This window comes from Lygodium microphyllum, chromosome 10, assembly GCF_053477565.2.
Source record: "Lygodium microphyllum isolate KBCC chromosome 10, Lygodium_microphyllum_v1.1.10, whole genome shotgun sequence".
Classification (NCBI taxonomy): Eukaryota; Viridiplantae; Streptophyta; class Polypodiopsida; order Schizaeales; family Lygodiaceae; genus Lygodium; species Lygodium microphyllum.
Genome location: NC_141144.1, coordinates 71022413 through 71048564, shown reverse-complemented (window position 1 = coordinate 71048564; position 26152 = coordinate 71022413). Strand labels below are relative to the sequence as shown.

Below are 26152 nucleotides of genomic sequence, written 5' to 3'. Positions count from 1 at the left end.
AATTGATCCTGGATCGAATGCTAGATTATGAAATTTCCTTCAGGCGGATTATGAAATTTCCTTCAGGCCTTCTGGTGGATTATGAAATTTCCTTCAGGCGGATTATGGAATAGCCTTTGGACTAGATTATATGATGTATTCCAAAGACTAATAAATAAAGTGGAACTTGTTTGACGTTGTTTTTCTATGTCAGTGCTTAAGTTACGTGAAGGAACCAGTGATTAACTGGCTAATTAAGGAAGCTGTTTTTGCTTGTCAAACTAAATGTGGTAGGTAATTAGACAACTAAAGCAACCTGAGGAAAGTGTGGTGGATGTGACCATGGGTCTGTCCTATGGAAGAGTGGTCCCGGTTGGCCGGGAACTTTTCTCAAAGGATTTGATAGCAAAGTAACGATGACCTAGAATCTAGAAAACTAGAGTCTCGATTTATATTGTTTTAGGGGAACGAAATGGGACTATGCCTTACAGGCAGAGAGGTTGAGCTTCGCATCCCTCTCGTTTCCCATTCTCCTTGACCTAAGTGTAGTATAAATCCACTTCGACCCTGATGTTTCTGCGTAAAGTCGTCTGGGGCTCGACGCTAGTTACCTCAGAGAAACTTGACCTTTAGGAAAACCCCGATTCAGGTGGATCCTAAGTGGGAACGACCAGAATTCTTCCGCTTCTTCATGGCAGACTCGAGAAGACCTAGATCGCAAACCCCATGACATTCCGTGGGAGTGCCGGGCGGCGCATTCTGGACTCTCTTCCCGATGGGCTACTAAGACGTGTCCTACCAGTGGACAGGTGGACACGTTATAGACGTTGAATTATTTGTGATTGATGGCACATGCAATATATTTGGTAGACTCTTTGTCTAGCCATCATGCAAGGACAAGGAAACTTTTTCAATGTGTGTGAAATTGGGTGGCATGAATCATGACTTATTTGTACATTACTTGGATTTTGTAGATTTTGCATCTCTCCAAACTATTGAACATGACTGGTCATATGATTAGATGCACCTAAATCAGCATACCATACATCATCATGTGTTATGTTTCCTATAACAACATTCATCATATGTTGCATAACAAATAGATGCTCATTTTTATCTTCGTTTTTCCATGAAGACAATGCATAGTTTCATTTTGTTGCAATTTACCACTATGAATATCATCCTTCTTACCATAATAATGGGAAACGATATGACTTGTTTTACCACAATAATGACAAATAATACTAGAATTTCCAAAACCTCTGTTTTGCCATCCACCTCTTCCTCTAGATCTCCCCTATCTTTAAAGTTTCCATGGCCTCATGAAACCTACATTTCACCTATTAGGGCTTGAATTACATAATCTATTTATTACTTTCAACCTTGTACTTATATGCATGTTAATCAACATGTGTAAAGTGACTTTAGATGTCATATGACTTCACCTGAAGTGAAGGTACCTATCTTGGATATTAAGAGTTGTAACCTTTTAGATTTTTCATGATCATGAATGAGAAAAATCTGCAAGATAGTGCTTAAATATGGTCATTGATATTGGGTTCTATCTATCTATGTTGGTTTCTTAAAAACTAATGTTTTCTATTTCGATTTATTCATTCAAGAATGGTCGTGATGATTAAAAAATTGTCTGATATTTTTAAGGATAACAGTTTTATATTAATGAATATAAGCATATTGTTCCTAAATATCAAATGCTTAAAATAACTGTAAGTTAATTCATAAAGTTATTTGCAACAACAAGGTAATTTTAGGTAGTCTATTGTTTTCTGTGTTTCTATTGTGGACTTGAGAGGCCACAACACTTTGGCAATCCTGCTAGTTTCATGCGCATAATTCTCATGATTTAGGCATCAGGTCTAGAAAGAATAAATTTGCAAGAGCAGTATGTGAAAGTAGAGAACTATAACATCTAAAGATTCGGTGCAGTAGAGGATTCAGATCTATTCAATGATTTTTGTCATGTCTATAAGATAGATCATTCAAGGTTCATCTTCCTTCTTGAATTTCTTGTTGTAAGTTCTATTTGGATGCTCTAATTTCAAGATTCATGAAATGAAACCAATGTAGTGTTGCAATGGTTTTAGTTGATAGCTTGAAGATCTCAATCTATTCAAGAATTCTCAATGTTATGGGTTCAAAGCAAGTTGGTTCTAGTTGATATTTACGATCTATAATAGCCAATACTTTTAAGGGTTCATTTCTACGAGTTTCAAGGTATAGCCCTAATTTCAAGTCTTCAAATTCCTTCTTTAAAAGTGAAATGTCATTAGAAGAAGGTACAAGAGCAGCAAAAGAGAGCACAGTCTATTGAGAGAAAAATGGAGATGATGAGAGAAAGGTGATCTTTTTTCTAGGAAGACATTATGATTCATTTGTATAAATGGAGGGTATCAAGTTATCTCTTCTTTAATGGAGGGTACAAGATGCAAGAATCAAGCAGTTTCAGAGTAGACATGCATTCAAGTAAATTCCTGCAATTTAGACAGTTTCCTACAACTCAAATATATTCTTGTAGTTTAGGCAAATTCTTGCATTTCAGGTAGTTTCTTGTAATTCAGGTAGAGGTAGATTCATGTAATTCAGTTGTTCACAAGATGGTGGGAAAAAATACAAAGAAGACTCACAAGAAATGTGCTAGCAACAAAGAAGGAGATCAGAAGCAACTTCAAGAGAATGCCATAATGAGAAATTGATTGATATGACCTAAAGTGCAAAAGTGCTAGGAGTTGTGGAAATGGTAGGGAGTAACTTGAATTGTTGAAAATCTATTAGAGAGACTAGCCATATAACACAAACAAATCTGATCAATACATGTGTTTTTAGGCAATACTTGCAAAATAGTTTTTCAAATAGCTTGAACTACAGAAATTGCAAGAATAATATGAATATCATAGCCTGAAACCTATTACTTGATCATTGCAAAAGTTAGGAGGTTGCTAAAAGAAAAGTAGTTCTTTTGCAAACTATAGGCATGTTTCATCATCGATAAATCTAAGAAGAAGCAAAAGAGATGCAAATTCTACTTTGAGCATTGACATACCTCAAGATGTTGTGTGTATATTTATGAGTCTTTTGAAAGAGGGAAATCCTACAAGTATTTCTACATGGTTGACTTATGTATGCAATTCAATGGTATTCATAAGAAGCTTTCTTTAGCAGCAAAGAAATATGCAAGTTAAAGGATGCATCGAGAATGGGAAAGGTTGAGTTATTTTGAGAATATACTTGATGATGCTTATGAGTGGCATGATGACCATGAATGCCATAAAGTTAAATCTTGCTCCAATTTGAAGCATGTTCAGAGACTACTTAGAGCAGTTGAGAAGATCAAGGGGAAATATGAAGATGTTCTAGTTTGATTTAAGTTCAAGTGATGATGATGATGATTGCTACCATTTACCTATGGATTTTCCAAAAATTGAGGCTGAGGGAGTGAGAGAGGACAAGAGTCAAAGTAGCTAAGGATCCTCCAGTGCCCCAAACCCAACAAAGAAGCTTACCAATGGGAGAGTGGAGCATCATACACCTTGCATCAATAACTTGAAGGTATTTTTTGTATTTTGGTCTCTTGCAAACTATCATAATCAATCTTTGATCAGTTTTCTTGAAGAAGGAAGAAGTAATGAAGTTATTGTCAAGAAGGTTGATTAGTTTGGTGATCAAGAAGATCAGTTTGTATTCAAAAAGATTATATTATCATAGATGAAAAGCATGAGGATTATGGTTTTCTCAATGAAGATGCTATTATGGATTATTTTCTTGGTTCTCTTACTAGCTTTGAGAAGGATAATGCAACAAGGAAGTTAAATTTTAGTGAAGAGACTTTGCAACTACTTGAAATGCCATTACTTGTAGTGCAAAATGCATCATTTTTTTATGTACTTTTTCATCATGCCTGTATTTCCAGCATGTTGAATATTATTTCAAGACATTATACTATCCAACCTAAAGAAATTAAACAAGTTTATACTACTGCACACTTTCAAGATATTGCATGTATGAGCAATTTTCAAGATAGCAAATGATTAGTTTTTAGCAATGTTTAGGTTCACAACAGTAGGTTGAATATAGGAATTACAAAAAACACTTAGTTTGTTTGGTTTTCTTGAAGGTTTGCAAGAGATATGCTCTATGGAACAATCTTCAACTAAAATGGCTCAATGGATTTCTTTTGAGTTGGAAAAGAAAAGGAATGCATCAGAAATTGCAACAATTAAGGCTCTGATTGTTATCAATCGGCTTCAAAAGAGAAACCATTGCTTCAATAAGAGGTTTCGCATATCAAGAATGCAATGGAATGGTAAGTTTCACATTGTTTTGAGGTTATTAATGCTCTTGAGGAAGTTGTTTTGCAGAAGGATAATAAAATTACTGATTTGCATACTCAATTAGAATTTTCTTATATTTCAAGTTAGGATGTTATTCTTGAGGATATGTATGCACAAATAATAAGTTTGGTGGATGATGTAGAGGGTGATGAGGAGGAGTTATTTCTTCAAGAGAATCTGAGAGCTGGATATTAAGAGCCGATTTTGAGCCGTGCTTGAAGCATTTGAGGTCATTTTTGGAGCAAGGAGTGCCGAGGAAGTGCCAAAGACCAAATTTCATGAAAAATCAAATGGTCGCAAATGGCTGAGCTAGAGTTTTCCTAGATGCATTTCAATGTTAGAAATCCAACACAAGTCTCAATTCATCAATCAGAGGTCGTTTGACCCTCCATTTAATCCCCACAAGGTTTGGTGTTATAAATAAGCTACTAGATCTGGGAGTTGGAAAGTGTGCGACGAGGCCTAGGTTTATAGATTTTGATGCTGTGAAGCCGCCTATCCATACGGATCTCGAATTCGAGTCTATTTGCCCCCTTAAAACCGAAATATCCACTTACAAGACACTATGAATACAAAAGGTTGAACCAGTTATTTTAAAAATTATTACCCTTAGGCTTTAAAGAAGCTCAAACTAATGGAAATACTATCGAACAAAGGGGGGGGGACGCAAATTTTTTTTGCACCCCTTCCAAATCTCATCGATACCGCTCCAATCTTGACCCATTTGGAGAGAGAGTGTGAGATTCTCCATCAAGACAGAGAGAGGAACGAGATGGTTGTAAGCTTGCCCATTTTAATGGAGGATTTCAAAATCTGATTTTTAGTATTTCTCTCTCCTCTTAGCGGCTGTTCATACGCATCAATTCAAGAGAGAAGGGGAAGGGTTGTGATGATGAATCCGGAGCAAATGATAATTCTAGAGCAATGGAGGACATTGATTAGGCTAAGAGATTGCATCAACAGCAAAGAAGAAGCATCAACGACCTCCCGTCTACGAGATACAAGCCTCGAAATCATGGTTTCTATGCGTAAGTGAGTGGTTCTTTTATTTTACGAAAAATGGTTGGAGAAATTGTTTGATTTTATTTGTTCTTGATTTCCCATGTTGCATTCTCTCTAAAATATGAAAGAAAACCAGAAAATATGATCATATAATAATTTTTCGCAAAACACACAACCCATATGTTGCGGTTTTTATGAAAAAAAATGGAATTTGGGATTTTTGTTGAGTATTTTGGGGTCATATGTAATTAAAAATAAATATGAAAATGATGTTGAGTGTCCTTGATTAGTAAGAACTCATAATTCTGAAATATCACATTTTTATGAATAAATAAATGAGAAAAAATCAGAAAAATAAGAAAAATTTTAGTTTTTATACCTAAAAATTTAGGAAAAAATACATTTTATTCTCGTGAGTGTATAACAAGGCTGGATCATGAGGATCAAGCCTCTGTCAAGTCTTTTTTCTATGTTATAGTGTGTTTTTATCGATTTTTATATAGAAAATTACATGAAAATGAACCCTACACCTACCCAACGAAAGTAAAACCTAAACGGTAGAGAGATGAGGGTTTGTGGAAGTGGTTAGTAGCTGAAAATGATAACATATAGGACGGATTATGGTTTGAAACTTGGTGCTAGTCTCTAGCAATGCCGTAATTATGAGTAGCTTGGAAATCATTAGAGGATTGGTTTTGCACCTCATGTGGCTAGGTTTTTAATCATAAATTTATTGAGCACAATGATCATCCACATTTGCATTGAGCATGACATGGTAACTCCTAGATGCATAGCAATTGATTGCCAATTATATGACCTATGCCGAGTTGTGAGGAAACCCAAGCTGTAGGCTAGTCGCTCAAATATTTGGGAAATTGTCAAGTGAGGAAAATTTATCTCCTGGATCGTTCAAAATATATAAGAGTGGAGATTTTTCATATGTTCTTTGTGTTAGAGCAGTGTATCGAGGGGCCAATCCTCTCAGTGTAGGAGAGCTGCAGTGGGGCCATGACATTTAGCCAGAGGGGTGCCTCTTTTATGTTTGTGTTACGTGGTATATCACACCAAGATGTGTGGGATCTCCCTCTGAGGAGTAAGGAAGGGAAATCGTTGGACTACGTTCTACTACAAATACAATATCCATAGTAGTGATTCGGGCAGTGTGTCCCTTAGACACTCTTGGCTGCAAGGCCGTGTGGGGTTATCTTGTGAGAGTTATAGAGGCTTGGCTAGTGCCTATAGCCAGTGTCGGGTCCATTTTAGGTCCCAAGAAAATCCTTAAGTAGTTCCAATTCTTAAAATATATGTGGATAACTGCATTCAAGGGTATCAGGATAGCCCAAAAGTGCAGGAAATGGAATTTCCAGACAGCAAACCATTCAACCTATAGACCATAACCAATTAGGACATCATTCAATAGCCTTCTTGAAGATCAAGAGCAATTTAAATTTCATGAGGTTAGGGGATGAGGAGTATAGCATGGTTCAAGACTCAAAAACTAGTCATCCTAAAGTTGCTCAGCATGGGTTACTTGAAAGTTAGCAAACTGATGTGGAGCATTGTATGGACATTTTGATGTACTAGATGTACAAGGACAAAAGGCTATCATTTAGGTTGAGTAGAGGTATGAGCATACAATGAGAAGATATGCAAGGGTAGTTGAAGATCAAGTTCAAGAAGTTAATCTAAATGTGGAAGGAGAGGCTAAACCCATTTAGATCAGCATCTTTGTAGAAGAAAAATTCAAGTAAAATCTTGTCAAGTTATACAAAGTTTCAGGATATTTTACTTAGGATTATACATATATAAAGGGTTTTGATTCAATGATGTGTCAGCACATAACTAATTTGAGGAAGAATGCTAAACTAATCATACAAAAGTGAAAGCTAAATGTAGCAATAATTTCTTGTTGGTAGTGTTTAAATTATAGGATGGATTGCAAAAATATGAATTCATATAATTTTAATTCTTGAAATAGCAACCTAACATCTTGTAGAAATAATGGAAAGTGTTGAAGCATTTTAAAATGCAATATATAAATGAGGAAGTGCTACATCAATATGAAAAACATTAATTTAAATACTAACATGTCCCATACCATGGCCTCTTGAAGAGGATCTACCATGTCCTCTTCGTGAACTTAAGTACAATTCTTGGATTGGTTCATCACTTCTTTCAAATGATTCACCCTGCATATTGATCTCTTTTGTGGTCATAAGAGAGACCAACTCATCAAAATTTGGAAATGGCTTCTACATATATACAAAAGTGACAAATGATTTCAATGCCTTCTCATTATTGAGGGTATCTAAAGTAGATGAAACCAAATCATCATCATCAGATATTGCATCAATTGCTATTAAAGCATATGCAATGCTTCTTATTTTCAAAACATACTCATTCATAGACATCTTCACTTTCTTCAAAGTATTCAACTCTTACTTGAGTTGAATCTTCCATGCCTTTTTATTTATTAAAAATATAGTCTCAAAGATTTTCCAAGGTGCATGTGAAGTTTTTACATTTTATATATGCCCCAACATAGTATTGTCCAATGATTGTAAATAGCCAATACACCACCTTTCTGTATTTCGCATTTCATTCTTTCCATACCTTTAATTCTTCAGCAATCCTAGGATTACTTAGCTCTAGCTCCTTTTTTTCACTTGAAACAAACTCACAAATGCCATTTCTAATAAGGAAGTTTATCACATGAAACTTCCATGATTGATAATTGTTCTTTTCTAGCTTCTCAATGATGGGGTTTCCACTATTCTTTGCCATTTAACAAAATTGATGCAAAATAACAAGCAAATCTTATATAAATCTTCTACAATAAGTGCACAACAATACACCAAATAGCCTCTTTTAGTGACTCAATCATACATGCAATTTGTAACCTATTTGCAAATAAAACTTGTGTTTTCTGTGTGCCAAATACCTCAAAATTTATAGATTTGAGATCTACAATATGTGCACCCACTTTAGTCGACATAATCGAAATAAGAGTATGCCCTAAAACTCTTATTCTCAATCTTATGGGTCTAAAGTGGGGCTCAAAATGGCCTCGGATGGCAAAAAAGTAGTGGCAAGCCCAAAAGGGCTTATTTGTAAAATGTATAGTGCTCTACTCGTAAACCAAATTTCATAGCAATATGAGATTTTTGCTCTGCCCTACTTCTTATGTCTCCATAGGCTCTATCCAAGAGAAAGAGTGGAAGAATAGGAGAGCTTCTTACCCATTGCTTGCTTTCTCAAATCCTTGATTTTTTCCCTTCACTTTAGCCTTCAAAACTAGCCTCTCTTAGAAGCACCACTCTAATACCATGCCAAGAATCACATGGTGGGGGAACTTGCTTGAGCTATTATGTCGAACACCCACCATACACACAAGAGAAAGCTCACTTAAGAACACGAAAAGAGAGATAGAGGCCAAAACGTTTTCTTGCTACTTTTTTCTTCTTTTTTCATACACAATACAATGTATACAAAGTATAGATAAGATACAACATAAAGGAAAGTGGCCTATTAAATCAAACAATGCATAATTGACCATATTAATTGACTAGCGCTATAACTATGCAAGCTGTAGGTATGTACAACAAACTAAATATAATAAGTTATAAGTCAATGGCAATGTGAGGATCATAATGACCACCAACATACTAAGTGGAGACATGCAAACCCATCTAACCAGGCAGTCCATCATCAATGTCTGCATGTGTTGAGCTTGCCATCTCATAAAAGTGACTTCTATTACACAAGTTATCTCATCTATCTCCTTATAGGAAATTTTCAATTTGAATTAGAAAAGGAAAGCCACATTTTGAGTCTTACCTCTAGGGTGCTATGATCATCTTTTGGATATAGAATCAAGAGAAACATGGCTAGACTCTATGTTTTGAAGAGTAAGCTATCCTCCGAGACTTGAAAACATTGTGAAGAGTAAGCTATCCTCCGATACTCTATGTTTTGAAGAGTAAGCTATCCTCCGAGACTTGAAAGAAAACATTGTGAATAGGCATCACATAATAGGCATGTAGTGCAAGGCTTTTTTACTAGATAGAGGAATGCTTGATAGTCTATAATAAATGTGAATGGGAAGCCAATAAATAGTGACTAAAATTCTTAATGGCATATACCATTTCTAATCCTTCTTGTTCTGTCTTGGAATAGTTCATCTCTATTTTGATGAGCTATCTACTGGTAAACCTCACAAGGAAGTCCATAGTATATTGAATAGGTTGAGACAACATAGCTGCAATGGCAATTCTAGAAGCATCAATATGCATGTGAAATGTTATTGTCCAATATTAGACTCATAAAATTAGTATGATCATTAGAGTGTTTTTCAATATTTCTTCATATGAAGCTCATTTGTCCATTCCCGGATACCCAATAGCTTGTAAAATAATTGTGTTGTGAAAGTGTATCTACAAATGAGAGGTAATATTTGATATGTCCAAGGAAACATTGAATGCTCTTGTGGTTGGTGGGTGGTAGGAGATCCATTATGACCTTGATCTTAGTGGTGTCTATTGCAATGCCATTTCTCCATACCATACACCCCAAAATGATGTTATGTATAACATAGATTTAGCAATTCAAGGTATTTAAGAAGAGTTGGTACTATTGATACCTCTCAAAGACTAATCGAAGCTTTTCAAGGTATTCCTCCCAACTGAAGTGGACATAACGTCCATCTAGGAATACCTTGGGCCATCATCTCAAAATATCATTACACATAATACACATGAGACATTGGAAAGTGGCTAGCACATTAGTCAAGCCAAATGGGATGACAATGTAGGTGAACACTTCTCATGTAGTGGCAAAGGTAGTTTTAGGTTGGAACTTAGTTCTAAATATATCCTACTCATATGATCCATGTATGACAGTGGATAATGGTCTCATCTAGTCTTCACAAGATTGAGTTTTTTGTAGGTAATGTATGCTCTAATCTTTTCATTTTTCTTGGATACCACAATGATGGGTGATACCTAGTTTGTATACTCAATCTCATAAATGAATCCTTCCTTTTTTATTTTTTCCAACTCTTTTGAAATGTGATGCATGTAACAAGGATTCATGGCATAGGTTTGTAGGCTTGGTGTTAGGTTTCAAAGGGATAGCATGTATTAGTATGTAGGATGGTATGCCCTTGAGGTCTTTCCAAGAAAACATATTGTGATATCCCTTGAGTAGATCTATAAGATGTTGCTCATCTTCCGGCATTGAGCTCCTCGATGGTAAAGGCTAGTTTAGGAATTTCCTATGGTTTAGCAAGGTTTACTCCTTTCCTTGTGCTAAGCCCTCAATGGGTTCACTGATTTGTATCTAGAAAAATTATAACTCACTTGTGATAAGCCCTCTGGGTTCATTGGTTTGCCCTTTCCTCTTTATATAAGGAAAAATCTTAATCTCCTCTTTTGTATTTAACAAGTCATTTGGGAAGATCATGTGGCTTCTTCTAGCTTTTTTCTGACTTTGTCTAGTATGCAATGTTTTTAAGGTGTTTGTGCTTGAGATAGATTGAGAATTTGACTTTACTCTTGCAAGACTTGGATGATGATAGAATTTTAGGATTTAAATAATCATTTGTATTTATTTCTAAGTTAGCGTTTTTCCATTGGTGGAGAATCAAAAGCTATGTCCTTTTCATTATTGATGATCATGAGCACCTCAAAGGTGGGGATCATTTCTACATGCTAATATCCATTCATTCATAATCTAATACCTCTAAGTGCTTCAGCCATTATAGCTCTAATTTAAATTTAGATATTCCCACATCACTAAATAGACCTTCCGTATGTGATGAGAGCTTGGGATCTAAGATATTTTCTCTATTACTTAGCCATTGGTAGTGTAGTCAACTAAGTCAATGTCAAAGTTATCTTTGTCCTTGTAGCATTCCACGTTATTCTCTCCCCACTATAGAAGCAAGCTCACACTCAACTGCCAAGATGCATGGACCGCTTATTGTTCAAGCGTTTCAAGAAAACACCTATGGCTATCTCTCACCTAGCCAACGCACCTTTGATCCTACTGGGGTGTAGTGAGCTTACCTTGATGCCCAAATGAGTTTCCTCCTCCCTCAAAAGAACACCAATAGCTTCACGATTCAAGATGCAAACTCAAGCATCCTCAAGCCTCCACCTCCAAGATCCATCTTCCATAGCCGTGCGTGAGACAAGAGAACAGAAGAGAAGAGAAGAAGAGAGGAGATGATGGAGAGCTTCACCTCCAAGATCCCTCACCCTCACACACTCACTCCCTCACACTCACACTCCCTCTCTCAAGCACACACAAGCAAGCAAGAAGAGAAGAGAAAAAGAGAAGAAGATGAGTCCACTTTGCCACACACCAAAGAATGAGATCCTCATTCACTTTTTGAATTTATGTACAAAACCCTAAATCCCTTTTAGGATAATCATCCCCTTATCCCCTTTTTTACATGGCCGACCCTTGTGGCATAGGCCCTCTTTCCCATTATCCTCATATCTTCCTAGCTTCCTTCCTACTGCCCATCTACTTTTACAATTTGCACAGGAGGGAGCCTGATGCTCTTTTACAAAAAGTTTTAGGAGTGCCTCACATTTAAAAATGCACTTTTTCCTTTGCCTTAGCTTTTAAGGCTGCCCTTGCACTTTCGGTCGTTTCCCTTTCTACTTCTTCCGTTGTGTCTGATTTCCTTATGGGCCGCCTCTTTTGGCTCTTGGCTTGCGCTTTTTCATTTTTTCCACTTTTTCTTGTGCAAAGGTTAACATCACCCCCTCCTAGCTGAGTGCCAATCCCATGGCACTAGATGAGTGGATCTATCCCTTGAAATTAAAGTTCTTGTTGGATGGATCCTTCTTGGAGAATAGTGGATGGACGGATCCGTTTTTGAAATTGACAATGGTGTTGGACGGATGCCTCCTCGCATCCTTCAGGGTTGCTATGACATGAGCTTAACATGGCTTTTACTTATTCCCTTCAAGTTGCCTTATCTCTTCACCTATGTCCATGTAGACTTTACCACTTACACATGAGGAACCCATCATTCTTATAAAATGAATTACATTGTGCCTCGTGATTTCCTTGTGAGTGCCTTTGGAGGCTCTCCCTCATCCTTGAGAGAGCCTTGCTAGAATATCCAATGCTTTCATTTATCCTTGAGAAAGAACCCTTCATTCTTGACAGGATCTCCCTCATCCTTGAGAGGACCTCACCAAAATATTTGGAGCTCCCCCACGTTCTTTGTAAGGTTGCCATCTCCTACACTTTTTATGCCTGAGAAAAATGAGCTTCTTCATTCACTTCTTGACTTGGGCTTCCTTTGCTTTTTTTCGGCTGCATGGTGACACATCGCGTGACACCGGTCGTGGAATTCGATGATGATAGGGTTTCATGGGGTTTGGTCTTGGTGGGGGCCAAGAGTGACTTGAGTAGATGATGGGGCCTCCAAAGTTGGTGGGTTGCATCATTTGTATTTACCTGAAAAGAAAATAATGTGCATTATTTGGGGGCATGCCCACCTTATCGTGTGGTGCATTGTGCTCATGCTAGTGGAACTGGGAGTTGGATTGGAACCACTGGGAAGCCAAGGTGTTGTCCCACACTTGAGGACCCAGTTTTTGCATAAGGGAATGTAGTGGATGTGGCTTAGGGGATAGGTTTGGAAGTCCTGCCCTTGAGGTGTCCTAAGCATGCAGTGAAGAAGCAAAAGGGGCTAGGGGGTTAGGGATAAAACTGGCCAATCAAGGCCACTGGATGTGCCTAACTTGAGAACCCTAGGTGCAATTATTATGGCCAATGTGGAGCTAACTAGTTTTTCTTATGATTTTCTTCTCTTTTCATTTTAGGCTCTTCTTTCTTCTCTTCTTTTTTGAGAATTACATAGTTATAACAAGGGCTAAACTTCATCATCCATGTCAAAAGAGGGTGGAGTTGGGGGCTTACAAGATTTACCAAGGAATTTCTAGCTCTGCATGTAACCTCTAAGGTTTATGCGTACTTGGAGAGTGGTGGTGGAAAGAAACGGATGATTGCAGCATGTGAAGCAGATATCATTCATATCTTATAGGAGGGCTAAGAAAAATGAAGGAAGTAGAGTGGCTCACATCATCAATCTTGCCATGACACAACTGTCTAAAAAAAGGAGTGTAAGGTAAAGCTCTTGTGGTGTGGGATCCTATCTAAGTAGTATCCTAAGTAATCTAAGATAATTATAGGTGGTAATGAAGGCGGGATCAGGACATGAAGAGAATTCGTTGATGAAGTAGATTATTGAATCATATAGGTCCTCTGGTGTGAAAAGGAGGGCCTATTTGGGTTTAGTAACATTGGCGTTGTAGATCCATGGAAATTCGTACTAGCCATGGATGCTTGGGTTAAAATCCACTCCTACCCTTGTCAGATATGGCATGAAGGTTGGGTTATTTTTCTTGAAGGGTAGGGTGTTACAAAAAGCTATCCAGGCATCCATGTTTACATTAAAAATGGACCTCCTCCATGTGGGTTGGTACTCATAGCCCTTCATAGCCCTCAGTAGTTCAAAAACTTTATATTGCTAAAATTATGCGTCCTTGATCCCCCATAGGATGGGATTCTTCTCTTTCTCAGGGGTCCTTTTGACTCCTAGTCGACTTCCCACATTAATCACCTCTTCCACCACCATGACTGGCAACACTCTGCGCAAGTTGGTGGGGAATCAAAAATTAAGATAGAAGGGCCTTCTAGCGGTCTTCTGTTGCTCCCAGATCACAAGTTTGGTATTAAAGCTCACTAGGATGTCGTCCTAGCTTGGTGGGATGGGTGCAGTCAATACTAGTGCTAGCTTGGCATTCAATCTTTGCCTTGCTTGCTCCACCATCCATTGCCTCTTTCTCTTAAGCTCCAATTTTCTATCAATAGAGGTGTCTACATGCTGCTATTGTTTTTCTAGGCATGGGGAAGGAGGCTATGGGTCAACAACTTCTTCGTAATGTCCCGTTTCAAGGCTTTGCTACCTATTGTGCCCCCTCAATGAACCCTAGTGCATCGACTTCTTGTGGGGTTAAGTCTACTTGCAGTAGATAGTTTCGTTGCTCCTCAAGGCCAAGGCTAACACCCACGGGTTGCATTGGCATCTACAGGCATGCTCTCAAGGCCCTACATGCACGCAATCCCTAGCTTCTTCTTTATGGAGTCAATGCCCTCCCCTTCTTGCATTTGAGTGACATCTAGCAGTGCATTCAAGAAGGTGCATTGTTGGGCTTTGAAACCCACTTGGGTAGCCTCTGCTCTGCTCTCAACTAGCACTTTTTCCTTTCCACATGAGCCAGATGGTGCACCAAAGCTTTGACCCTCAAGGCCAAGGCTAACACCCACGGGTTGCATTGGCATCTGCAGGCGTGCTCTCAAGGCCCTACATGCATGCAATCCCTAGCTTCTTCTTTATGGAGTCAATGGCCTCCCTTTCTTGCATTTGAGTGACATCTAGCAGTGCATTCAAGAAGGTGCATTGTTGGGCTTTGAAACCCACTTGAGTAGCCTCTGCTCTGCTCTCAACTAGCACTTTTTCCTTTCCACATGAGCCAGATGGTGCACCAAAGCTTTGACTCTTCTCTCATTATGGTTCACCCAGTCCTCTGCTCTCTTCTTCATTTCCTTGAGGCTTTCTCCTTCCCTTTGAGCCAATATCATTAGTCTCTGCTCTTGATCTTTGATCTCTTTTTTCACCCTCTGTTGTTCTTGCTACTCTGAGGTTTCCTCTTGCTTCTCTATATATCTTCTTGGTATGTATGTGCCCTTTCCTCTCTTACCACCTCTAACTCTTCTATGGCTTCATGGACCTTTTCCATCTCCCCTTGCAGGTCTTCATAGAGCCCTACGAGCTCATCATTATGGCATCACAGGCTCACTAGGGCTTGAGTCTCTTCATCCAGCCTTGTGCATGTTAATCGATTTCTACTTTGTCCTTGGCTTGCAATTGCTCCTTCAGCTCACTTATCTCCCTTTGGCACGTGGCTACTTGACAAGTTTTCTCTAATTGTGACGCAACCATGGCCTCATTTTCTGCCTTTAGTTCAGCCACCAGTGCCATCTTCTTATCTTCCTTTTCCTTCTTTAGTTGCGAGAGGAGATCCTTGACATATTCATCATAGTCTATAGAGGTGGCAACTTTGTCGTGGGAATGGAGGTTGTGGAGGTTTCCCTCTCCTGCCTCTTGGGATCCTGCCTTGACTTAGCATCCTGCCTGCTATCAATTTTTTAGTCCTTGTTATGGGGGTAGCCCCTCTCATTCCTTGGGCCATTTCCTTATTAACAAAGTACTATAACCAGGCCATGAGGTTGGTAGCATCCACTTTGGCCATGGAGCTTGGTGCGGACATGCTTGTGGGAGTGGTATGCACTATGAGGGTAGGGGTGGGATTGATTGGGGCCTTGCCCTTGCCTTCTTTCACTGTGGTTGGTGTGATCTCTCTAGAACTTGTGTGCTCAAGCTCGGGCATTCATCTCTAGATGGGCTCATAGCGCCCAACTTGTCCTGCCTGCATAGCTACTCTATAGATAGGCGTATTTCCATAGCCATGTCTTCATCTTCCTTCCTTTTCAACTCCTCCTCTTCTTCTGTTGCCTTCCTTTTCCTCTCCTCCTTAGATTTTCTTGATTCTTCCTCCAACCTCTCTGATTCCTCCATTTATTTCTTCTCCTCGGTCCTCTCTTTCGAATCCTTCTTCTTTGGTTTTTTGGGTTTTCGTTGGCTACTTTGCATTTCTCATTCTCATTCCTCATCCTCACTCACTGTTCTTTCACTGGACTGTGGTTGTTGTTCATGGTGAGGAGGTGACCTCTGTGGTGTTTCTCTGACTCCTTCTTCTTCACCCTGTCCTTCCCCCAATGCTTCCCTTATTATAACTATCAAGACCCCATCGAATCGGATGGTAGAGGCCTTTGAGGACGATGCTTTTCTTTTTGCCTTGGTAGTAGGGGACTCTCCTCATGTGTTGGTTTCCCTCCTATTGCCAGTGCTTTTGCTGAAAACTCAATGGTCTTAGGCACAAAGCCATTTAGGTTTACTTTGTCAAGGGATCCTACTACAATGCTCTCCAACATAGGCCTGTTGATTCGGCTCATTATTGAGTTGTGCCTATGGCTAGAGAACAGTGCATGCATCATTTTGGCCTGGAGCTGGATTTTGGGGTTGAGGATGTCTGCCAAGCTGATGCCATCGTTTGTGTGGACCACCACCTTGTCCATTCCTAACATGGCATACGTATCTCTTTTTGGCCACCTTTCCATATTATTGGCTAGGCCCAATGCTTTCTCCACCAACTCTAGGGTTAACTTGATCTGGACTTGGCGGGATTTCTTCTCTTTTCCACACTGTCATAGTCGCGGGGTTTCTACCAAAGGTCGAGAGAAATTCCATGCACTTCTTGTAGTCGATAGATTGGCTGACTGCTTACATGTACTTTTGTAGATGTCATTGTTCGATAATCTGCTTCACTGCTTGTTCCTCCATGGCAACATCCTCCAAGCTCACAATGTGCTTGAACTTGAATTGGTTAAAGGCCCTTGTTTCCATAGAAAGGCCATATTTTTCCTGCTCTTCTTCTAAAAATAAAAATTTGCTAGCTTTCTCTTGGCATGCCATGCTAGGTGCCTATCATGAATCCATGTTCACCATTAGTGCTTTTCAAAACCATTATTTGCAGAGGAAAAAGATCACATGCTTGTGGAATTGAAATGCTAAATTATAGGATTAAACTTCTCCCTGGAGTAGTCCATACATCCCCTTTTTCTTAATCATGAATTGGTTTTGATTTGTTTTCCTTTGCTTTTGAGTTTTATTATTATTTCCACCTTACCCCCTCCCCCTGCGGAAAGAAGAAGAATCCTTCCTAGGATTAAGGTTTGAGAGGTCAAGGGCGTTCACAACGCTTGGTTGTGGTGTTTTACTTCCGCATAAGCCAATCATAGAAGTTTGAAATGTATTCTAGATTAGCATAGCGGTCCATGTCACAAGGACGGATGCCTACTTGAGTGATGTAGGTGAGAAAATACGTAAGGAAGTCATCGGATTCAATTCGATTGGCAATGTGTAACTTCTCCTCAATGAGAATCTAAATACATGTACCCTCTGATGTGGTCTTCAAGGAGTTGATTACGAACAATAGTCAACATCGTATAGGAAGCTGGAGCTACATACGTCGGGTCATACTCCACGGTTTTGATCACTCATCTCTCTTCAGCATTTGTCATGACTCGGCATCCTTCTAGTGCCCCACTAAAGGCGAAGGGTGTACCATTTGCATAATAAAGAGGAGTCGTTGTGTCCATGAGCTGCTTCAACTTCTCAATTTCTTGGTCCATGGCAAGGACTTTGCTCTTGTCATAAGATGTGATAAGGCGTTGTCTGCATGCTTGTTCAATCGACAATGAGTTGGCTGCCTGGGCAGCTTTGAAAAACACAAATTTTGATTCCTCCCATGAACAAGGTAGCGTTCGCACTTCCTAAAGGCTCATCCAAAATACCTACATCTAGCCGATCGTAGCTTTTAGCCAGCATGGTAAACGTGGCATCCAAGCATCTGAGGCAAGCAACCAAGTCATCACATGTATTCTCAACTAAGTTGACAACTAAGGTTAGAATGTATCTTCACTAGTAAGAGGGTCTAAGGCTTGTAGGTGGCTTTGGTTTGGTTGGGCTTGACAATTTAGTATCTGATGGAGCTTTGGTTGTGATTCTGGCTAGGCATGTGGCCTTGGTGTACTAGGCATGGCCGATTGAGGGAAGGTTCCTAGCCTTGTGAGTATGTGGTTGGGTGCTCCTAAGTGGCGGTCTTGGATGTTTTAGAACCCATTTGAGCTTGTGTTCAAGGGTTTTAGCTTTGTGGTTGGCTTTTTGTTGGTACTGAGGTTTGGTGGGTGGTGATGAATCATGACCCCCCTCCTTAGGCTTGATGGTGGGTTTCTCTATAACAATGGATTTGTGGATTATGATAGAGTCGCACAACCCTTGCTAAAGGCTATGACAAGTCATGTGTTTTCGATGGCTAGGTGGATGTGATGTGACTAGTAGTTGACATTATAGTGGGCCTTCTTATTAAAGGTTCTTCCTAACAGCAATTCAAAGCATGCATCTTTTGTGTTTGGAAACACATAAAAGATCATGGGCAAGCTTCCAAACTCGATAGAGACTGCAACTTTGCACTTTCTCAGAAGTGCATATGACCGGCCCACCAAATGGGTTAAGTTTGGCGTTAGTGGGCTGTAACCATGATTTGCCAATTTGAGTTCAATGATTGTGAGTCATGACATTAAAGTCAGTGCCTTCATCGATCAATGCATCAATGGTGTGTGTCTGCTAGGCTATAATAGTCATGCGCACGTAAGTTAGAGCTACTGCTTCCTTATCCTCCGCTTCAATCTCCATAATGGTGGCTACCCATACATTGATAGGGGCTTCTAGTATTGGGGATTCGTGAAGTGGATGCGTGGGGGGGGGGAGGGGGATAGTACTTCTTGATGAGGCTGCCATTAAAAAAGCATATGCCCTCACCTTCCAAGGTTTCAAGTTCCATATTACCGGTTCAGCTTATGGTGCGAACTCTGAAAGGTCCTAACCGCCTAAACTTCATTTTTTTCTTATATCCCTTAATCGACTACAACAGTACTAAGTCTCCCTTCTCATTGCTTGACGTGTTTGTCAAAACACCTCTTCTGTCATGCCCATTCGTAGATTAGTGCATGGGTGGCTAGAAGCCGAGTTTCTGAAAAGTGTTCTAGCTCAACTAGACATTCCATCCATGCTTCATTTCCCTCCCATCTATCTTGAATAGCAATTCTCAAGCTAGGGATGAAGAATTTTAAAGGTAGAATTGCCTCCATTCCGTGGGTCAACCTGAAGGGGATCTATCCCATAGCCATTTTATAGGATGTCCAAAAGCCCCATAAGGCTGCCATTAGCTTGTTATTTGAGTCGCTACGTGAAGTAGAGACTACCTTGGTCAGGATGTTTACCAAAATCTTATTTGTTGATTTCACTTGGCCGTTTGCCTGAGGGTAGTAGGGTGAGGATTTTTGATGGATGATCAGGAAGGTGGATAGGAGATGAGCAATCACCTCATTGATGAATTGTGTGCCTTTATCACTGAAAAGTTTGATGGGGTTAGTCAAAAATCAAGAGATTACTTGCTCCCATAAGAACTTAACATTAGATCATACATCATTCTTCCTGGCAACTCACTTTGTGAGATAATTGGTGGCAACAATGATGCATTTGGTTGGCAGATGAATATTGAACCGTGGGACTGATAGGCCCAATGAAGTCGATCCCCATTTCTTGAATGGTTGTCTCATGTTATGATGGGACTTAGCTCCATTTTTTCCTTGCAAATTGGCACCTTGGTCTGTTGGCACTCATCACAGTGTTTCACGAATCGTGCCGCATCTCGAAAAAGAGTGGGCCACCACAGTTGAGACTGCTACAATTGTCCTTATATTAATTAATTGGGTTGGATTTTGAGAATGAGTCACCCCAGTCGGGCCTTTTCTATGGGTTGGTTAGATAGTCCATGCTCCAACACTTGGACTATGTCATCTGCCCAATATGGCATCAAGTCATATCTAAATAGATCTCTTGCACTAGATAGGGTAAATAGATGTGCGTTAGGCAATTCGTCTTCAATGCCCTATCCAACGGCTTTTCTCGTAGGTATGCGAGACATATGATCAACCATATAGTTTTGCTTTCCCTTGTATACGATGATGGAGAATTCAAATTCGAGAAGTAGAAGCAACCATCGAGCTATGTGTTTTGTAGCATAGGGTGTTTTTACTAGATACAGCAAGGCTTGATGGTCAACGAAGAAAATAAAGGGCGTAGCCAAAAGGTAATATTGAAATTTCTTTATGGCAAATACCATGGCTAACCCCTCTCATTTGGTTGTGGAGGAACTCATTTTTGTATCCATGAGTTGTTTTTTGGCAAAACTCACTCGATAGTCTAGATTGTGGTCATTAGGATGGCACAACACAGCTCCAACTGCGAATTTTGAGGCATCGAATATATGAACATGAAAGGTTACCTTCTAGTCTGGGTACCTTAAGATTGGTACGGTGGTTAGACGCTTATTCAATTCCTCATATGCATGATGGCATTCCTAGGTCCATTTGAATATTATCAATAGCTTGTATAGGGGTATGGCAATCAATGCATAGTTTAGCACAAACCGTCGATAATACCCTATATGGCCAAGGAAGCACTGAACTCCCTTGTAATCAGTTGAGGATGGAAGATTGACAATAACCTGACTTTTGAGAAGTCAGTGGCAATGCCATTCTTGGATACCACATGCCCTAGGATGCATTTGTTATTTACCTAGAACTGACACTTTAAGAGGTTCAATGAGAAACGATATTGTCTACATCATTCAAAGATTGCTCGGAGTTTGTCTAAGTATTCCTTCCAGTTGGAGTGGGCACACAAGCCATCAGTGAAGACCTCTAAGTCTTTCCTAAGCATGTCCTTGAATATTGTGCACATGAGCCTCTGAAAAGCAGAAGGTGTGTTAGTCAACTTGAAGGGCATGACTATGTAGGCAAAGACACCCCACTCAATGGCAAAGGCAGTCTTGTGCCTGTTGTCAAGGTGCACTTGCACCTGATTGTATCTTGAGAAGGAGTTCATAAAATTGTATGCCTCTTTTCCTACTACTCTTTCGAGCATGTGTTCAGTGTATAGCAATGGATAATTGTCCCTCTTGGTAGCAACATTTACCTTCTTGTAGTTGACACACGCTCTAATCCTTCCATTCTTCTTCAGTACAATCACTATGGGTGAGACCCAGTATGTGTGCTCAATCTCATAAATGAAAGCATCTTGTCAATTTCTTCCTTGACAACATGAGCATGCTTGGGATTCATGGGGCATGGTCGCTGCTTGATTGGCATTGGTCAGGGGTCATGAGGATATTATGAGTTACGACACTTGGGTCTACATGAGTGCTAACACCTTTCAGCTCATCAAAGGACCAAGCAAAGACGTCCTTGTACTCTCGCAAGAGAGTAATGAGACTTGCTTCCTCTTCCTTAGTCAAGTGATCATGGTAATAAAGACAGGTCAGGATGTCTCCCCTTCCTTAGCTAGATTAACCTCCTTGTGGTCCTTCTATTAGTTCACTTGCTTGCCCTTGCCATTTGGCTCCTAGCAAGATCACTACCCTATCGCCTTTCTTAAACTTAGTAAATCGCTTTAGCAATTCTTGTGGTTTCCTTTGCTCTTTAGCTTGCGTATCCCTAGGCTGCTTGTGTCATTCTTCCTTCAACCTTCAGCGCCTTAGGTGGACTGGCATGTCCCCTTTGGTGCATCTAGTCTTAGGTGGTTGTGGCACCTCATGATCACTATCTCAACTTACCTTCGACTCAGAATCAATCTCTCCATCTTTGCTAGAAGAGGGAGTCTCACTTGGTGGTCATAGTTCCGACGATGACTCTGTCACCCTACTCACTGACAAAGCACTTGGCTGGGCAATGGCTACTTGTTCATTGTCTATTGCCCCTATGTGCTCCATCCAGGCTTGATCACAATCCATGTGTCCAATTTGAGTGTGTTCAATGGCCACAATAATCGGATAGGGTGGCCTGAGAGTCCGATTTTCAAAATCGCACGAGGTCATAGGTCTGAGTATCCGATCCTCAAGATCAAACACATGGCAGTGGTCCAATTATTGGAGTGTGCGAGTCTAGTGTGTCCAAGTGTCCGAGGTCTGATTTTAATGAGTTTGATGGGATAGGTCAGGTTGGTCCGCCGAGTGTTGGCCATCTGATTCTTAGAATCAAATGGGTGTAGGGTGTCTGAGCATCAAATTTTGGGAATCGAACCTCTACAAACCGTGTGCAATTCTGCCACCACGCAAATAGCAGCAACAAAAATCGCTTTGCGGCAATGATTTTGGCCATGCCCACAAGCAATGTTCTCCAGAATTTGAGGGTAGATACACATAAAGGTTTCTACACACACCTAATCCAAGCAAAAACTCATGTGGCCGCCGATCAATTTGCCAAAAGCTCCAAGTCTATCTCACAAGCTCTCTCTCTCTCTCTCTCTCTCTCTCTCTCTCTCTCTCTCTCTCTCTCTCTATGTGTGCTATAGAACAACCTAAAAATGACCCTTTGCTTCCCATGGTCTTAAACCCTTGTTGGACTTAGCCTTAATCTTTCCCATTACTCCCCGTGCAATTCTAACACCTCTAAGCACTCTTTTTTTCCATTTTTTCCCTGTTTGGGCCTGTTTCACAACAAAAACCCTAAAGTTTTTTCCTTTAATTTATTGGTCCTATCCTACTCTAAATGCAACAAAAATCAAAAGTAAAATATTGAAATGGTTCCTTCTACTTGCCTAATCATCAAAAAACCAAAATACTTACTTGCTGTAAAGATTTAAAAACCCAAAACCTCCTACCTATCTCAAGCTCTGGTGTTCAGGGATGAAAACCTTACTTCATCACTCGATTTGAGGTGTGCAAGTGCTCAAGCTTGAATCCATTTGTCCCAGCACAACGGAACCAAAATGTAGAGGAGCCCATACTCAACCGCCAAGACCCATGAACCGCTTATTATTCAAGCATTTCAAGTGAACACCTATGGCTATCTCTCACCTAGCCAACGCAGCTTCAATCCTACCAAGGTGTAGTGAGCTTACCTTGATACCCAAATGAGTTGCCTCCTCCCTCAAGAACATTGGTAGCTCCACGATTTGAGATGTGAGCTCAAGCCTCCACCTCCAAGCTCCATCTTCCATAGTTGCACGCGAGACAAGAGAAGAGAAGAGAAGAGAAGAAGAGAGGAGATGATGGAGAGCTTCACCTCCAAGATCCCTCACCCTCACACACTCGCTCCCTCACACTCTCACACTGCCTCTCTCAAGCACACACAAGCAAGCAAGAAGAGAAGACAAGAAGAGAAGAAGATGAGTCCACTTTGCCACACACCAAAGAAAACATGGGATTTAAACCAACACCTATAGGCACGAGCTGTCGGCAACGTCTATTCGAATCAAAAAGGTATTTTTGAAGCTCCTCATTCACTTTTTGACTTTATATACAAAACCCTAAATTCCTTTTGGACGGTCATCCCCTTATCCCCTTTTTTACATGGCCGATCGTGGCCTACTAGGCCCTCTTTCCCACTGTCCTCCTATCTTCCTATCTTCCTTCCTACTGGCCATCTACTTTTACAATTTGCATAAGAGGGAGCCTAGCACTCTTTTACAAAAAATTTTAGGGGCGCCTTGCATTTAAAAATGAGCTTTCACCTTTTCCTTAGCTTTTGAGGCCACCCTTATTCTTTCGACCATTTCCCTTCATGCTTCTTTCATTGTGTCTGATTTCCTTCTGGGCTGCCTCTTTTGGCTCCCGGCTTGCACTTTTCCACTTTTTCTTGCGTTGAGATTAACACCCACCCATGTGACTCAAGGATAAGAAGAGGGGCATTTAAAAATTAAAATCTTTAAATATAGTTTAAAATAAAAAACAAGAAAAAATGTTTCAGTGAATATTGGGCCACCACCATCACCATCGTGATTATCAACACCTCTCTCTTAGATCCATTGATGAGCACTACCTCAGACTCATCAAACTCCCTACTCTGCACATGAGTGAGTACAATTGAATATGCCTCGAAGGCATCATCTAGAGGGAGAGAGAGCTTGTACTGACGGCAACATAAACGAGAGAGATGAGAGGTTAATAGCCTCTCCTAAGGCTATATAAGCCTCAGCCTAAGGCTCAAGAGGCTAGTCTTATTTTTTTAATTTACTGCGAGCCACATAGAGAGAGAGAGAGAGAGATGGAGAGAGAGAAAGAGAGAGAGATATATATATAAGAGAGGATAATGGAGAGAAGAGAAGAAGAGAGAAGGATGAGAAGAGGATAGGAAGAAGAAGATCCCACATCACTTTTTGTGTTTTTCAAGTCATCTTTCAGCTTCTGTATGCTTCTTCCTGTGGCATCCTGCCTTTCTTGCTCTAGAACTTGGATCTCTCTTTCTAGTCTTCCTTGCTCCTCTATTTCATACCATAGCCGGAACGCCAAGGCATCCTCTTTCTCCTGACGTTGCTCTTCTGACTCCTAGCTTTCTTCCTGCACTAGTGCTTCTCCAAGCGAGCAGTCCTTTCTGTTAGCTCATCATACTGCTAAATTAACATTTTATGACTCTTTAGAAGAGCTAATTGTTAGAATATCAAGCTCGTACTTGTGTGTTGACCGACATGAGCTGGACACAGCTAGTCTGGCTAGATCAGTTAGGTGTATTAAATAAGTCGGTGTTACTTCTAGTGTGGATGGTCTTTATGACCTAAGGTTGTATATGCACTATGTGTGTGCTAAATGAATAAAAAAGAAGAATAGAGAGTGTTAGCAGGTTGCTTCACTTTGTGTTGCTCTCCTTCCTGCTTCCATGAAATTTAACATGGTATCAGAGCCATGAATCGACAAAGACTGTGTGCCTGGGAGTGTGGCATTGGACTTGCAGGAGCTGAAGTCAGAGGAAAGGAGTCAACTGTCATCTGCAGTGGTGAAGAGATCTGTCCTGTGGCCTTGACAACCATAGCTGGAAGCATGAAGGACTTCTTTCTGGTCTTTGTCTAGAAAGGCTTCTCAAGTAAGGTTAGTGGTAAGTCTTGAAGCCTATGCAAATGAGTATCAACACTAAAAACCAGCAGTCGTTTAAAAAAAACATGGCCTGGAAGAAAGCGCAGCATGACAGGGTTGCATCTAATGGAAGAAACGTGGATTTGGGGCAGCATTACTGTGCTAAATGAAGACCATCAAGCACTTTATGAATGCTAGTTATGTACTTGAAACAACATGGTTGGCTGAAGCAACATAGGTAGCTGAAGAAAAACGAAATTTCAAAGCTACTGAACACGTGGTCTGCTGGAATGCGCCTGTCCTTCAGGAGTGGAACGACTGCAGAAGCAACATACTTAACCATTTGAGCCTTCTAGAGGGGATAATAATCAAGCATTAGAGCTTGATTTGAGTGAGCTTTAATGACTAGCCCTACTGCAGATGTAAAAACGAGTTGCTGACAGGTTGCGTCTGGTTCTTGATGCCCAAAATGGGGCTGCATTGACTACTGAAGTGGACAGATTTAATTCAGCACATACTTGGCATCTTGTGTGCTTGCTTGGGGGTCTCCAAATGCTCATTTGGTCATCTATAAGCTGAACTGTTTGTCTGGGCTGCACTTATCAACAGGCTACCATTGTTGGCTGGGATTTAACATGCAAAGCACGTGTCAAGTGGAATACAGGCTGGATGCATACCAAGGAAGGTTCTTACCTTGCTATTGCCCCTGTGGGAGCTCATGTGTGAGCTGACATACAGTTGCATCGGTCTGAATAGATCGGGCTGAACAGTCATTGAAAGTACAGAGACATTTTACACTTGTATGGTCTGAGATTTGGATGCTATTTGGCATGTACATTAAGCTTGAATGTAGCATGTGATGCTTGGCAGAAGACATGTCATTTTTCTTGGTAAATTTGAAGCTTTTGGTGGCCTAATCTGAGAGTTTGTGACAGGCTGAAAACTGTCAAAAATTGCAGGCATAAAGCACTCATTAGTTACTCTAGTTCTTACAAGAACTAGTTGAGTTCATTAGCCATACAGGTACTTGAAGGCTTGGTTTGTGACTGACAAATGCTTGCGCATTGGAGACTGAAGTGATGCGAATGTCTTATGGTTCATTGGGACTGAAATGAATCCTTGTTGCCAGTGCATGGGCTGCCTGGAACCTGGAATGTATTTACAACATTCGTATCTGCTGGTTATGTACTGTTGTGTGTTTTT

General features: G+C 40.2%; 1 pseudogene; it reads left to right on the top strand.

Moving 5' to 3' along the window:
* Nucleotides 1-25675, top strand: part of LOC148030145 (uncharacterized) — a 57851-nt pseudogene extending 32176 nt beyond the window's left edge.
* The last annotated feature ends 477 nt before the right edge of the window (nt 25676-26152 follow it).